The 13129-nt window shown below is 38.4% G+C and overlaps 1 protein-coding gene across 3 annotated transcripts in view; it reads left to right on the top strand.

Moving 5' to 3' along the window:
• wasf1 (WASP family member 1) overlaps nt 1–13129 on the top strand; it is a 68152-nt gene that overhangs the window by 17455 nt on the left and 37568 nt on the right. The window lies entirely within an intron of this gene.

Genomic DNA, 13129 nt, shown 5'->3' with positions numbered 1-13129 from the left:
AAGGACATTCAAAGATGATCGCACACTGCTTTAATAATGTTGAAGTCCAGGCTTTAGGAAAGGCAACTCATGGCAGATGTTTTTTTTCTGTTCAGGTAAGTTTTTAATCCATAGGCATCATTGTCATTCTGAAAAATAAAGTTGTTGCCAGTCAGACACTTTGGCATTGTATGAATGATCAAAGAAGATCCTGTTTTGTTTTGTTTTTTGTTCAAAGTCCAAAGAAAAACTTTGAAAGACCCTCAAAGTCTAGAGAACTATTTCTCAAGACCAAATGAAAAAGTCTGCCTCCTTGGAAGCAACATATAAAGATAGGAGGTTCGGCTCAAGACTTTTGCACAATATTGTTTTTAAAGAAACCGTGTCAGTCTTCTTTCACAAAGAATCTTCAAAACAAAACTATGAATAGTGAAGATGGAGTAAATATAATGACTTGGCATACATTTTTTTTTAAATATAACAACATGACACAATGCACAAAAAATAAAGTCATGACAAATTTGAAAAATAGTTTTATTTCTTAGAAAGCTAATGTATGACCTTTTTAATTTATTTATTTTTCTAGAGATTTGGATTTGCCATTTGAGAGACAGTCTTGCTCTCCCATTCCACAAATTGTGCAGACGTCAAGGACGACGCCATAGCAGATATTACCATCAGTGAGTGATTTCATTGTCCGAAACTGTGAAACATAAAAAGACTGTAAAAGAATATTAAAATTATGTCTTTAGTACAAGAAGAAGAGTTCAAGAAGTCACAAAAAGAATGAGACCAACACTGGAGAAGATGAGAATAAGCCTTGGTGTTACAATGACATGCTGAAAAGAAATAAAGCAGCACCTGGGTTTCTGAACCGGAGGGAACTGCTTTACTTGACCAGTAATCTAGTAAACCAGGAATCTGTTGGGTGAGTGGGTGTCTCTGTTCTTCACTTTTCCCAACAATTGATCCATTTCTCACTTGGCATCTGTCTTGCTTTTGATCCAAGGAAGTGCGATGTCGAGTTTGAAGTTGTTTGGATGTCTATATTTTGGCTAAATGTTGTTTACTGTGACACTTTTACAACAGTCATAGATGCAGCTTGTGAAATGGCATGACACTCAACCGTATGGCACACCAGCCCGTAAGGGGACCTCCAAGGGCTGTCAGACTTCACCCCACAGCATTGTGTATCGAAATGTGACAACCAAACTGAGCCCGAGGTGCCAAAAGTAGTCCAAATGTGTGCTGTGTGAGAATAAATGTTAGCCTATGTGTGGAAAACCAGGCCAGATAATGTTTTATATCTGGATTGTAGTTCAAGAGTGTTGAGGATTCCAACCAAATATTGGTGGGTCTAATCAGTGGTGTGTTTTGTTGACAGCTGGACTGTTCTGATCTAGCTTTTTCTTGAACGAGAGCTGCACTAGTGAAACATAAAACAACAGCTCTTGCTAGGTGTTGATTATTTTTTATGTCATTGTCATCTTATTGCAACATCACTGTTATTATTTAGGAAATCATAGAGTTAGTCACTCCTACAGAGCTCTGTAGGAGCAACTATCATCACTAAAATGTGACGTTTGGAGACCATCCAAACAGATGATGTGGTATCACTAATAGCTAGGGATGAGAATTGATAAGAATGTTGCGATTCCAATTCCATTGTTGATATAATTTATCAGTCACCACCATCTCTACGCAGCACATCAAAGACATTACATTGTTACACTGATACAACTTAATTATGTGTCGCTTAGTCGAATGTTTGTGCATGTTAGAGGTATTTCCCCTCTTTGTTGTGATGTGTGGGGTCATTACTCAAAAAAGGTAAAGTAAAAAAGGTATTACACATATACAGAACACTTAAAAGTAATACAGTACATTACTTAATTACACCAGGAGAAAGACAATCGTTATATGACTCGTTACGTTACTTTTGTGTTACTCTGTAAAATGATCTGAAACACACTGTCTCATAATAACCATTTAACAATATATACCTACAGGCTACAGCCCCACACACCAACACAAATCCCTATCCGCATGAGAACATGTATATCTTTCTCTTAGTATTTAAGTATGAACCCAAAGCCAAGAGCATAAATCAAAGATTAAAACCAGCACAAAGGGACTTCAAAGCGTCGTCACGGTGATTCGACTGTAGAAACATGACCAGGTAGAAACAGAGGCTGCAGTCTGACTGATCATTAGTTTATTACGTGTTGAAGTTCAGCAGTGGCTGGCTTCACCGCGAATGGCGGTTCAGCATTTACTCAGCTTTAACTTCACTTGGCTAGCTTAGCGTTTGCGTGCTAGCTATGCAGGTGCTCCTGCTTTACCATGGCACTCGTCCTTTTTTGCAATAAAATTAAAAGTAATCTCCATATCCACACTGTAAACTGTGCCACTATTTTCCTCTGTCACAGAGGAGCAAGATCGTAGCAAGAGTGCAAGAACCGATGAGAGAGATTGAGAGGCAGGCAGACTAACGGTTCCAAGGAATCAGACTACAGGGAAGTGGATCTCTACAGGAACTGGCTCCCTACTAATGGCCAGTCAATATTAAGGCAACAAAAACGTAAAATGAATCGGGTCAAATACCTTTTATTTTAATGTCTAACGTTTTCTCACTCTCCAAAGTGAGAAAATGGTTTTGATTTATTTATTTTGCCCTCCCAACCAGCTTTTAAGCTGGATCAAATATATCTACTCCGTGTTGGGCTTGTAAATTTGTATGTGCTTCTAGTTTTTGGCAATTTTTTTTCTTTCTTTTTTTTCCTTTAAATGTTAGTGTCTTTAGTTTTAAGTTGACTGGGGTGGCTGCTCTGGTAACTGTGTGCGCATGTCCTTCACGTCTGTATGAACAACAAGGGAGTTAGTATAATGAAATTTCCCTCACAGGCCAAACAAGCGCAGCTGCACAGTGCAAGCATGCAGACATTTATAATTGAGCAGTGGGCTTTCATTATTCATACCAGTGGGTTTCTGTGCACTCAGCAGATAAACTTCTAGGAGTCTGTTTGTTCATCAGACACTTTACTCATTGACGCTGGCACACAGATGTCCATGAATATTTAGTTGTGCACGTCTTACAGTAGGATAAAGCATGTTTGCTAAATGAACGTCCGAAGGGATCAAATCTCTTTGTAACCAATCACAATGTGGCCTGTGTCCAGCTGCTCAGTCAGTGTAAGGTTCTTTATTGAATAAGATTTTGAATGTAAAGAATAGTGGACGGAAACTCACTGTTGAGTCAGTGACTTCTCTTCACAAGCGCACCGACAGATAACGCTTGATGACAGGAACGTTTTGGTTCTTTGCTATCCTCTAGGGGCAGTTGTGGTTGAGGTCTTACAGCGGGCTAGAACGAGTTCCCTTTAATTGCATCATTGGCAGGCGAACAACTTGCGTGTGTGTGTGTGTGTGTGTGTGTGTGTGTGTGTGTGTGTGTGTGTGTGTGTGTGTGTGTGTGTGTGTGTGTGTGTGGCGGATTAAGGAACCCATTATACAGCCGCTATTTTGTAAAGGGAGTAGTACATGCCAAAACCAATGAAACAACAAAATCTGGAGGGTTTTTTTTTTTTTTTTTTTTTTTTTTTGGGGGCCTATGTGCATATTTAAGATCAGAAATTATTTATGCTTGACGATTCAATTACTTATTGATTATTATCAAGACCTTTACAATCAATTCAATGTTATATTAGATGGAAATTGTTAATTCTTAACAAACACAAACTGCAGTTTTTTGTTGTTGTTTGAAACAACTCTTGAAAATTGTTCACAGCTACCAGGCAGCATCAGTACAGCTCAGAAAGTCAGCCAGCGAGTGGATATGTATCATTTGAATACCAGTGTTCCAAGATGCTCACCTTGATCAAAAGGATATGCAGGGCATCATGGTAAATGATTGCCTTGCTTAAGTGTACATGAAAAAAGTCCACAGATTGACCCGGGGTCCAAACAGCTGAGCTCAGATGAGGGAAAACCACCAAGGAAGCTTTCAGTTTGAAATAAAGTTTGCACCACTACGGAGGAAAAGCTTTTGTTTATCTGCAAGTAATACAGCATATCAGACAGGATAACATGAGAAATGGTGCAGTCAGAAATTCAGTTATTGAGACGAGGAAATAAGCTTATTATCTTCCCTTATCCCTTGCCACAAGCACTCTAAAGTTTCCCACTACCAGCAAACCTAGTTAGCATAGCTGTGTGAGCCAAAAGTGACAGCACTGGTGCTGCAGGTGTATTTATAGCCCGACAACAAGAGGTCTCTATGTGTCTGTGTGTTATAGCACCATGCTGGTGAGGGCCTGCAAGGTGACAACTCACCCCAGAAGGGGGGTGGGGGTCTGCTGATGCATAATTTTAATTGGGAGGATGACACACTGGCGCATGCCATGATATATTCTGCCAGCGTGATCTGCTGTGATGGGTGAGTTGAAGAATTGAGGGTGGGGAGCAGGGGCTGATGCATGTATGCGGTTATTCTTGTGATGCGGGCCTGCTATTTGAATACATGCTTTGATGAGAAACTCCACCGGTCTCGTAGGTTGCTGTCAGAAGATTGCAACATCTTCAGGGTATTTGTGCATTTTGTTTCATTATGTACATATGATCGCTCCTCTGGCTACTCACCTCATCTGTCAGGCTTGACAGTCTGTTCCCACCAACTGCAGCAAAGCTTTAATAGGGGGTTGCTTGAACAGGCACTCTTTTTATAAGTCTGTAGGCATCTTGCATCAGACTCGCTGGTTTTTTTGTTTCAGAGTGTCACAAAAGTTGTCTGAAGGCTCTTAACCCCAAGATTTGATTCTCTATAATCTGATAAGCACTTTCTTTGAAGCATATTAAACCCTGGACACTCTGGTTAAAGGGGAGGTGTCCGGCTTAAATAGGTCACCTAATAAATCCTCAGTGGTATTGATTTTAACATTAGGCCCTCTTTCCTTCAGTATTTTATCACTGATTTGAAAAAAATCTGTCTTTTTGTACCAACTCTGTACCCTCTGATTTACTTTACTGCCTAAAGAACAAAGTGAATTCAGAATTTTATTCTTTATGTTAAAAATGTAACACAATTTCAGCTGCTTTAAAATGTGATGCAAAGAGAATTTCAGTCACAACAAATGGCATTTAAAAAATTAATAGCTGGATGATGAGCCAGATATAGTACTGTTCCTGTTGACCTCTGCAGCTGTTAAAAATGTTTTTTGTTTTTAAATAGGCTAAAGGAAGAAACAGACCTGTTGATAGATCTTGAGCTCAGCTTTGCCCAGTTATTTTATTTGCCTATGTTTTCTTTGGAAAATGAACTGCAGTAGCTTTCTTGCACTGCAAATCTGCATTACTGATTTAAACCAGCTGTTATTAAGCGTTGCCAGTTTGAACTCCTAACCCAGTGCCATTGGCTTGCTGAGGCTGTGCCAGCTTCACTGATTATATGCCCGTGTTTTATGTTTGCAGCTGTTCTTAGTTCATAGAGAACTCTAAGAATACAGCTGTAGTTCCCAGAGTCACTGAACAAAGGACAAAATGTTCAGGCTAATTTGACACAGAAAATGCATTAATTTTTAAGCTGTAAGAATCAAAATGCTCTGAAGCTGCATTTTTAAATCCCAAGGGCTGGTTGCAGTGACTGGTCTATCTATTAAGACTTGTCTACAGACTTTATGAGCTGCACCAACCAAACTTGTAGCTAGTTTTAAACACACCTGGTCATGACCATTCATTCGAATGCTCATGTCACTATGGCTGTTGCTTAGCAGCACACTCTGTCTTGCTAATTTGTCATTTTTAATTTGCAGCAACTGTGGGCAGGATCAATGCAAAAAGAAAGTAAGATGTCACTGACACAGAAATCGTAGATCTGTGCAGTGAGCACGAGAAATCCCTTATTATACTTCCTGTGCAAAGTAGTGCCTTAACTGGCAAAGATCCTCCCTGGAAACATCAGTACACAGGAAATTGCTAATGTTTGTTTTGTTTTTTTTTTGTTTTTGTTTTTTTTAAGAGGATTCATCTTCAAAACAGAGTCTAACAGATTGGTTCAGTTTGTCAGTATGAGAGTTTTGTTTTGTTTCCTAATAGATGGCACCATCTATAGGCGTACACCTATAGATGGTGCCGGTGGTATAACTATTATGCTGGATTTAGAACGCCAGATTCATTAGCTAAATTGGTGACCTCCACAGGTGACTGGATGTCAGCATGTAGATACTAACTCAATTGCAGTTTCTTTTCTGTGCATTTAATGTGATGGCACACAAATAGGATGGTCTGAAGAAGTACTGAATTATGTTGCTTCAGAAATAGAAAAGTGTTATGTGTAATGTACAGATGAAAGATGTTTTTTATTAGCACACTAGGAATGCAGAGGTTTCATCTGGTGCGTAGATTTTAATTATAGCTTGGATTTTACTCAATACCATGCCGTTACTGCAAGCTACAGTTCCAAGGATACTGATCACGTCATAGGGAAGTGTTAAGTTGAACGAAAGTAGAATGAACATTTTGTATATCCACCCCCACCCCCCCAAAAAACATCAACCAAAGTTCATACTAGCTCAGTTAAACTGTTAATCCTAGAAATCAACTGTTAAAAAATCTTTTTAACAAAAAGGATCCGAATATTTCTCTTTTCTTCGTACTTAGGTCAGTACGCTTGTGGATGAAATAGGAAATTGCATATTGTTTGGAAATTTCAAAAAAGTTACATTTAGAATCAGTGCATGAGCGCATGCAGACTCTCTATGTGTGCCTTGTGTTGGATTCTGTTTCATGGTGATCCAGCAGAAAAATCAGAGTTCAGACCATGAATTTTACATCACTTAATGATGAGATCTCTCTTGAGACCCAGGCAATTTGCTTTCCTTACCACTGGCTGGCTTCCTTATCGCAGCTTACTTTAGTCAGCTTGTGATTTTTATTTATTTATTTTTTTTAAAATATATATATATATTTTTTAAATATATATTTATTTTTTCCCCAAACTACTCTGATGCAGCTACTAATGGCAAACTAAGACTCAGCAAATTGGATCAACGCTGGATTTTTATTGTTTTTTTTGTAAAGAAATGCAAATTCTGTCTTATCTGAGGTTTCTTTGTATTCATTTAAAATTCCTTGTATAATTTACCAACACACAAAAATCATCTTGTTTTCTCTTACATTTTTATCCACTCTTATCTCATAGTGTATCTGATGGTGTAGTCTGGCAGTTCTGAAAACCCTCCACATAAAAGGTCTTTGACTAGCTCCACATTGAGGGGTCGGGAGCTATATTGTGCTGCAGTGTGAGTGAGTAAATACTCCATTAGGATTCATTAGAGCCTTCAGTTGGACTCATTGTTCGGGTGCAACGAGCTGCACCAGAGGAGGCCCCTAGCTCTCTCCTGGCATGTGCCGTCCCTCACCCCACTTTGTGCCTGTACACAATGGATGAGCAATCCCTGATCTCTGGCTTGTTCTCCCACTCATATTGCATTTATTCATCAAGTGCTATCGTTGTTGCGAAGTGTCACTGTGATCTTGACCCATTCACTTCCTCTTCCCTTTTCCTGCCCCCCGCATAACGTGCGATATTATAAAGTGACCGATGACATCCCACTGCAGCTGTTGCTATGGTGATAGGTGACAGCGGGAAGCACCCCCCGCGCCCTCCCATCAAGATGAATGAGCCATAAAAGTAGTAGCAGAGTGCCAAAGGGTGTGCTGACAGGGATTGACTAGTCCGTAGATGGGATGGGGGGGGAAAAGTAAAATCACATGAATGTTAATTTGTTGTGTGCGTATATGTGTAGTAATCATCCCAATAGAGAAAAAGTATAGAGAGACCGTGGCACTCTCTCAAACACCTATCCAGTGTCTTCCTGATTGAATCAAGATAAAAGAGAAAATGGAGCAGTGTAATATTTCCTTAATATGAGCTGTCAGTTTTGTCATCTACATACGTTTCTTTCATTGAACAGCTATTGTGCAGCATTGTCAAAAATCTAAGAATACTTGTGTGAAAACTATTTCGATACTTTGATACTTAGACGTAAAAGTGAATCAAAGTCTAAGATAATTACAAGATTTTAGATTTTGCAACTCATTGTGCTTATGCCACACATTACAAAGACCAAATCTGAAACAGAAAAATGCATACACAATAATTTTTCTGTCATGTGAACTGTACTTTCTCCTTAGAAATGATCTCTTCTGCTGAACCTACAATTTTGCCTTTCAGTTTTAGGACAATCATCTCCTCAGGGCTTGAATGACAACAAAATATATCAATCAGTATGCCTATAGCAACATTTTAGCCCACAAAATGCACACTGTTGACTGTCAGATTTGAAAATGCTTCAATCCTTTTCATAAGATTAACCATTCAAGATGAGCATTCATTATTTAACAGGGTGTTGAGTACTTTTTTGCTTTGTTTTGTATTGTTTTTTTTTTGGGGGGGGGGGGGTGTTTCAATAAATCTCCTATTCGGTGGTTTGTCGTTAACGCAGCTGTTTTTATGGGCTCTGCTGACGTAAATTTCACCCAGTGCAAGTCTCTGAGCAAGCATCCAGGTTGATTCATACGCTGAGATTTTACATTACATTACACTAACTATGCATGCGCCCTGCAGGCAAACTTCAGTCAGACTTTGAAGAACTATAACAAGAATAATTTTCTGTCTATGGTGTCTCTATACTCCAGAGTATAATCACCATGTTTGAGTTCTTTATTTAATCTGAATGTTAGTTTTGTGGCACACTTGGAAAAACTGCTTGGAGGCCACAGCATGACCATAATTACTGTGACAGTCTGTAATGAAATTGTGATCTCGTTGCCTTTGAAACTGGGTACCAGGTCTGCGACCACTTGCAGTCAGTTGCTATCTTTAAAGTGAGTTTGGTGAATCAAGACTGTAATGAACCCGCAATAGTACGAAGTCAGTCTGCTATCAGTTTGTGATTGAATGAGGTCAAGTTAGCAATTACATGCAGCCTGTTTGTGATAATCTTGCCATTAAGTGTGATTAAATAGCCATCAACATTCACAGAAATGGACATTAACTACTTATATTCAGTGTCCATCCACAACCTCATAGCTCTGAAACAGAAATTTAGATGATCCCGTGCAAATAGTAATGCCGTTACTACAGCACTTTGCTTTTCTGTAGGAATTGAACCATTTCAATGCAATGTCAAAGCAACCACCAACTTTTCCTAGTCACAAGGAGGATGCCATCTAATTTTTACTCTAGCTTGACCGACCTGTTATCAAACCCCTTATCTCATTCAGGACAATATTTATAGTTCTGTTAGTTTTCTAAATGTGAATATGTTTGAGCTTAGTGCCCTGCAGTTGTCCCATCAGCCCTTCTTTGTTTTTCTTCTCTTATATTTTCCCAATTTATCTCTTGATCACAACCAAGATTGTATATATGACTGAAGAAATTCTAACAGGAGCAATGCTGTCATATACTTACATCATCATGCCACCATATAATATGGAAACGTAAGTGTAAAAACGCAGAATGAAAGTGTGTGCTAGCAGTTTGTGAGTAATCATGTGTGGGTAGAGAATATCTTCCTCCATCATGGACGGCAGTCCTAAATTATTTCATATCCTGTCAGCAGGCAGTATGTACTGTATGCTGCAGTCATTCATCACAATCCAAGCTCATGCAGTGCGGCAAGACACTGACTGAAAAGCAAGGCAATGTGAAGTTAACTGTGTTTACTTACTAATGATGTGCCAACTTATTTTAAGTTAATGCAGTAACCTTGCCTGCCTGTACTAGATCAACACTCCTTCTGTCTGCGTTTATTGGAAAACAAGATTAAAGCTAGATAAGAGAAGTGAATCTCTTCATTGACTTTGATTTTTATTGGTGACTTTGAAACACTGAAATTCATAACTGCTTCAGTTTGACCAAATCGTTGAGCAGAGTATTTTTAAATCGTTCATAAATCTGTTTTTGAGAGCAAAGAAAACTGTTAGTGTCTACTATTTGAAATGCCCACACCAAGAAGGATCAGTATTATCACTTACCATCTATTTATTTTTTTTTTTTGTGCTTTTTTTTTTTTGTGTGGTTTTATCTACTGCTGCTTTGTTTTCGATACAATCAAAATCAAGTCTGTCATCCTTGCCGTACTTGTTTAAAAAGGCAGATGAAAATAAAAGTACTAATATTGAGATTGTGCACGCCTCCCGCCTCTGCCAAAAATTGTTTGTTTCTCCTGTTTCTCATTGTTATTTCGCTGCTGTCTGGAAACTTAATATTCTGTCACTGTTTGCTTTTAATCCCCCCTTTAAACAAACCTGTTCTCTGTCAGCTTAAAAAAAAAAAACTAACTCTTGTGATTGGTTAGAAGGAAGGTTGTTAAAAGGACAACACATTCACTGTTTAAAAAAAAAAAAAAAAAAATCATATAGGCTCTTGGCCTTTTCTGATTTATTTAATGTAAATTAACAGTTGTTTTAGTTTTGAGCAGCCCCTCGTTTATTCTTTATTCTTTTAGTGCCAGGAAAATTACTACAAGGGAATAAAATATATAAGGCAAAAGCAGAATTTGTACTATTCTAGCAAGCTTGAAAGTCAATATTTGATATGACCATCTCTATTCTTCAACTTCTTCAGCCTGAACTCTCTTAGGCAAGCTTTCTTGTCATTTATTTTAAGATGTCATCAGGAATAGTTCGCCAGGCTTCTTGAAAGACGTTCAGATCTCTTCTTTGGCTGTTCAAGGAGATCCGACACTTTAGTAATGTTGAATTTTGTGCTCTGGGAAGGCCAATTGAAGACTGTTGGTGTCCTATTGTTTTTTTTTTTATTGTTTTTTTTTATCCAGGTATGTATGTATTTTAAATTCATTGAATTTGTTTTTTTTCTCCCAGATTCATTTAACTTAACTCAGTATTTTTTATAATTTCACAGGTCATTTTAATAACTAAAAAAAACGTATCTTTTTTAAACTCTTTTTTTTTTTTTTTACTAACTTCCCTTTTGAAATAAACCCACATGTTACAAAGTGTGTGTGTGTGTGTGAGCGTGTCTGCCCGTTTTCTCACTGAACCTCTCTGATATGCTGAGTATACACAATCTAAAGTGACTTACTTTGCACATAAACTAATTAAAGATAGATAGATAAATAAATGTGTTATTGATTTCTGATATGAAAACTGCATAAGAGATGGAGTTTTTTTTTTTTTTAAGGAGCACAGCACTCATACTAAAGAGTTCTGACAAGGAACGTTTAGGGAGATGCAGCTTAATTTTCAGAAGAGACTATAAATTAAGATGACAAATATTACTGTTTTGGACATGAAGAGTTTGACATTTTGAAAAGTGGACTCATAGTCTTTACAAAGCTGCCAGCAGCAGCTGGGCAGCTTTACATAACACAAAGACCAGAAGCCGGGAGAAAGGCATGATCTGCCTAGCCCTATCAGCACTTCTGAGCCTCTTAGCAATGAATTAATTCATTTATATTTTATGGCTCATTTGTTTAATCTTTAGTAAAGTAAAAAGCCTCAGACTAGGTGTTGAATTATTTGGGTTAGGTTTGAGCCAGTTGTCTGACAACCAGTAGAAGCTAAACAGAGTTGAATGTACATTCAAAATGTTCAAGTGGCAAATATTTTTCATATGAGAATATAGTTTATGGCATGCGTTTCCCTTGGAAATGTGCATTTCAAGATGATCTTCCTACATGCTACTTTGGGTAGTACTGCTCTGCCTGCTTGTTAAAGGTCAACATGGTAACAGCTGGCAGGTAGTTTTGATATTCTGAAGACATCTGGATTCTGACAAGTGTCCATTGTGCCAAGAGTTGTTCCCAGTGAGGAGAGGATGGTGAGTGTGTGTACACTCAAAGGATCTCTGAAGTGGAGAGGATCTCTTGTTATTTTAGTGGTGGGCAGAGATTGGCACCATGTTTGGGTTTGTGTCATTTTAACATCACTTCCACTCTCCTTTCAAACCATTTCAGCAACACATAAAAGAGGCACATGTTGTTGGTTTTTCCTTTTATGGACACTGATGCTCCCATTTAAGATGCTTCCTAGATGACTCACCTCAGCACAGTCTTTTCTGGACCTTCTCGCTCTCATCTTAACATCCTTAGCCAGGATACATTCTGGTCTTACATTTCTGTGGTTACAGTGAAGAGTTGTGATTATTCCTCAATGATGGAAGCATTTCTAATAATATATTGGGGCACTGGAAACATCACATGTCAATCACTGTCCATACCTGGTCAGAGGGCACGGTGGCGCCAGTGTCTGGCAGCCTCGCCTCTGTCAGTGCGCCCCAGGGTGGCTGTGGCTACAATGTAGCTTGCCATCACCAGTGTGTGAATGTGTGTGTGTGTGTGTGTGTGTGTGAATGGGTGGATGACTGGATGTGTAAAGCGCTTTGGGGTCCTTGGGGACTAGTAAAGCGCTATACAAATACAGGCCATTTACCAAACCTGTCAGTTGGTCCGCTGGTTCATCTGAGTACTTGATCTTTAAGAAATTGCACATATTGGTCACTAAGGGAGACATGCATTAAGCCCTCTTTACTTGCTATTGCTGGTCCTTGTTTCCTCCTTATTTTCATAACTCCTATATATGACAATTTGTATCATGCTAGCGAATGGCTATGTTTAGCTACTGGTCTCTTTTTTTTTTTTTATTACATGGAATACGATCAGTCATTGATTGGCTTCTCCAAAACCTGGACCTTAGCATTACTTAACCAGTGTGGGATCATCTTGAAAGAGAACGAAACAAAAAGCAGCCAAAAATCCAAAGAAGCGCTTTGAATGTCCTTCAAGAAACCTGGAGAGCTATTCTTGAAAATGACTTAAGAAAATGACAACAAAGCTTGCCTAAGAGAGTTCAGGCTATGCTGAAGACTAAAGGCGGTCATAAAAAATATTTGCTTTCAATCTTGTTAGAATTCTTCAAATTCTGTTTTTGCCACATGCAGTGTATTTCCCAGTGTTTTTGAGAAAATCGTTGCTCCAAATTTTTCTAATTTTCCTAGCAAAATATAAAGAAACGTAGGGTGTATCAAGACTTTTACCCAGCAGTGTTTCTATTAAATATAAAGAATAAAAAACAAAGTCAAACACCTGTCTGTGTTTGTAAAGATATAAACTTCAGTGAATGACTGCAC

The sequence above is a fragment of the Simochromis diagramma genome, unplaced genomic scaffold, assembly GCF_900408965.1.
Source record: "Simochromis diagramma unplaced genomic scaffold, fSimDia1.1 OVJJ01000802.1, whole genome shotgun sequence".
Classification (NCBI taxonomy): domain Eukaryota; kingdom Metazoa; phylum Chordata; class Actinopteri; order Cichliformes; family Cichlidae; genus Simochromis; species Simochromis diagramma.
This window is presented reverse-complemented; position numbering and strand designations above follow the sequence as displayed.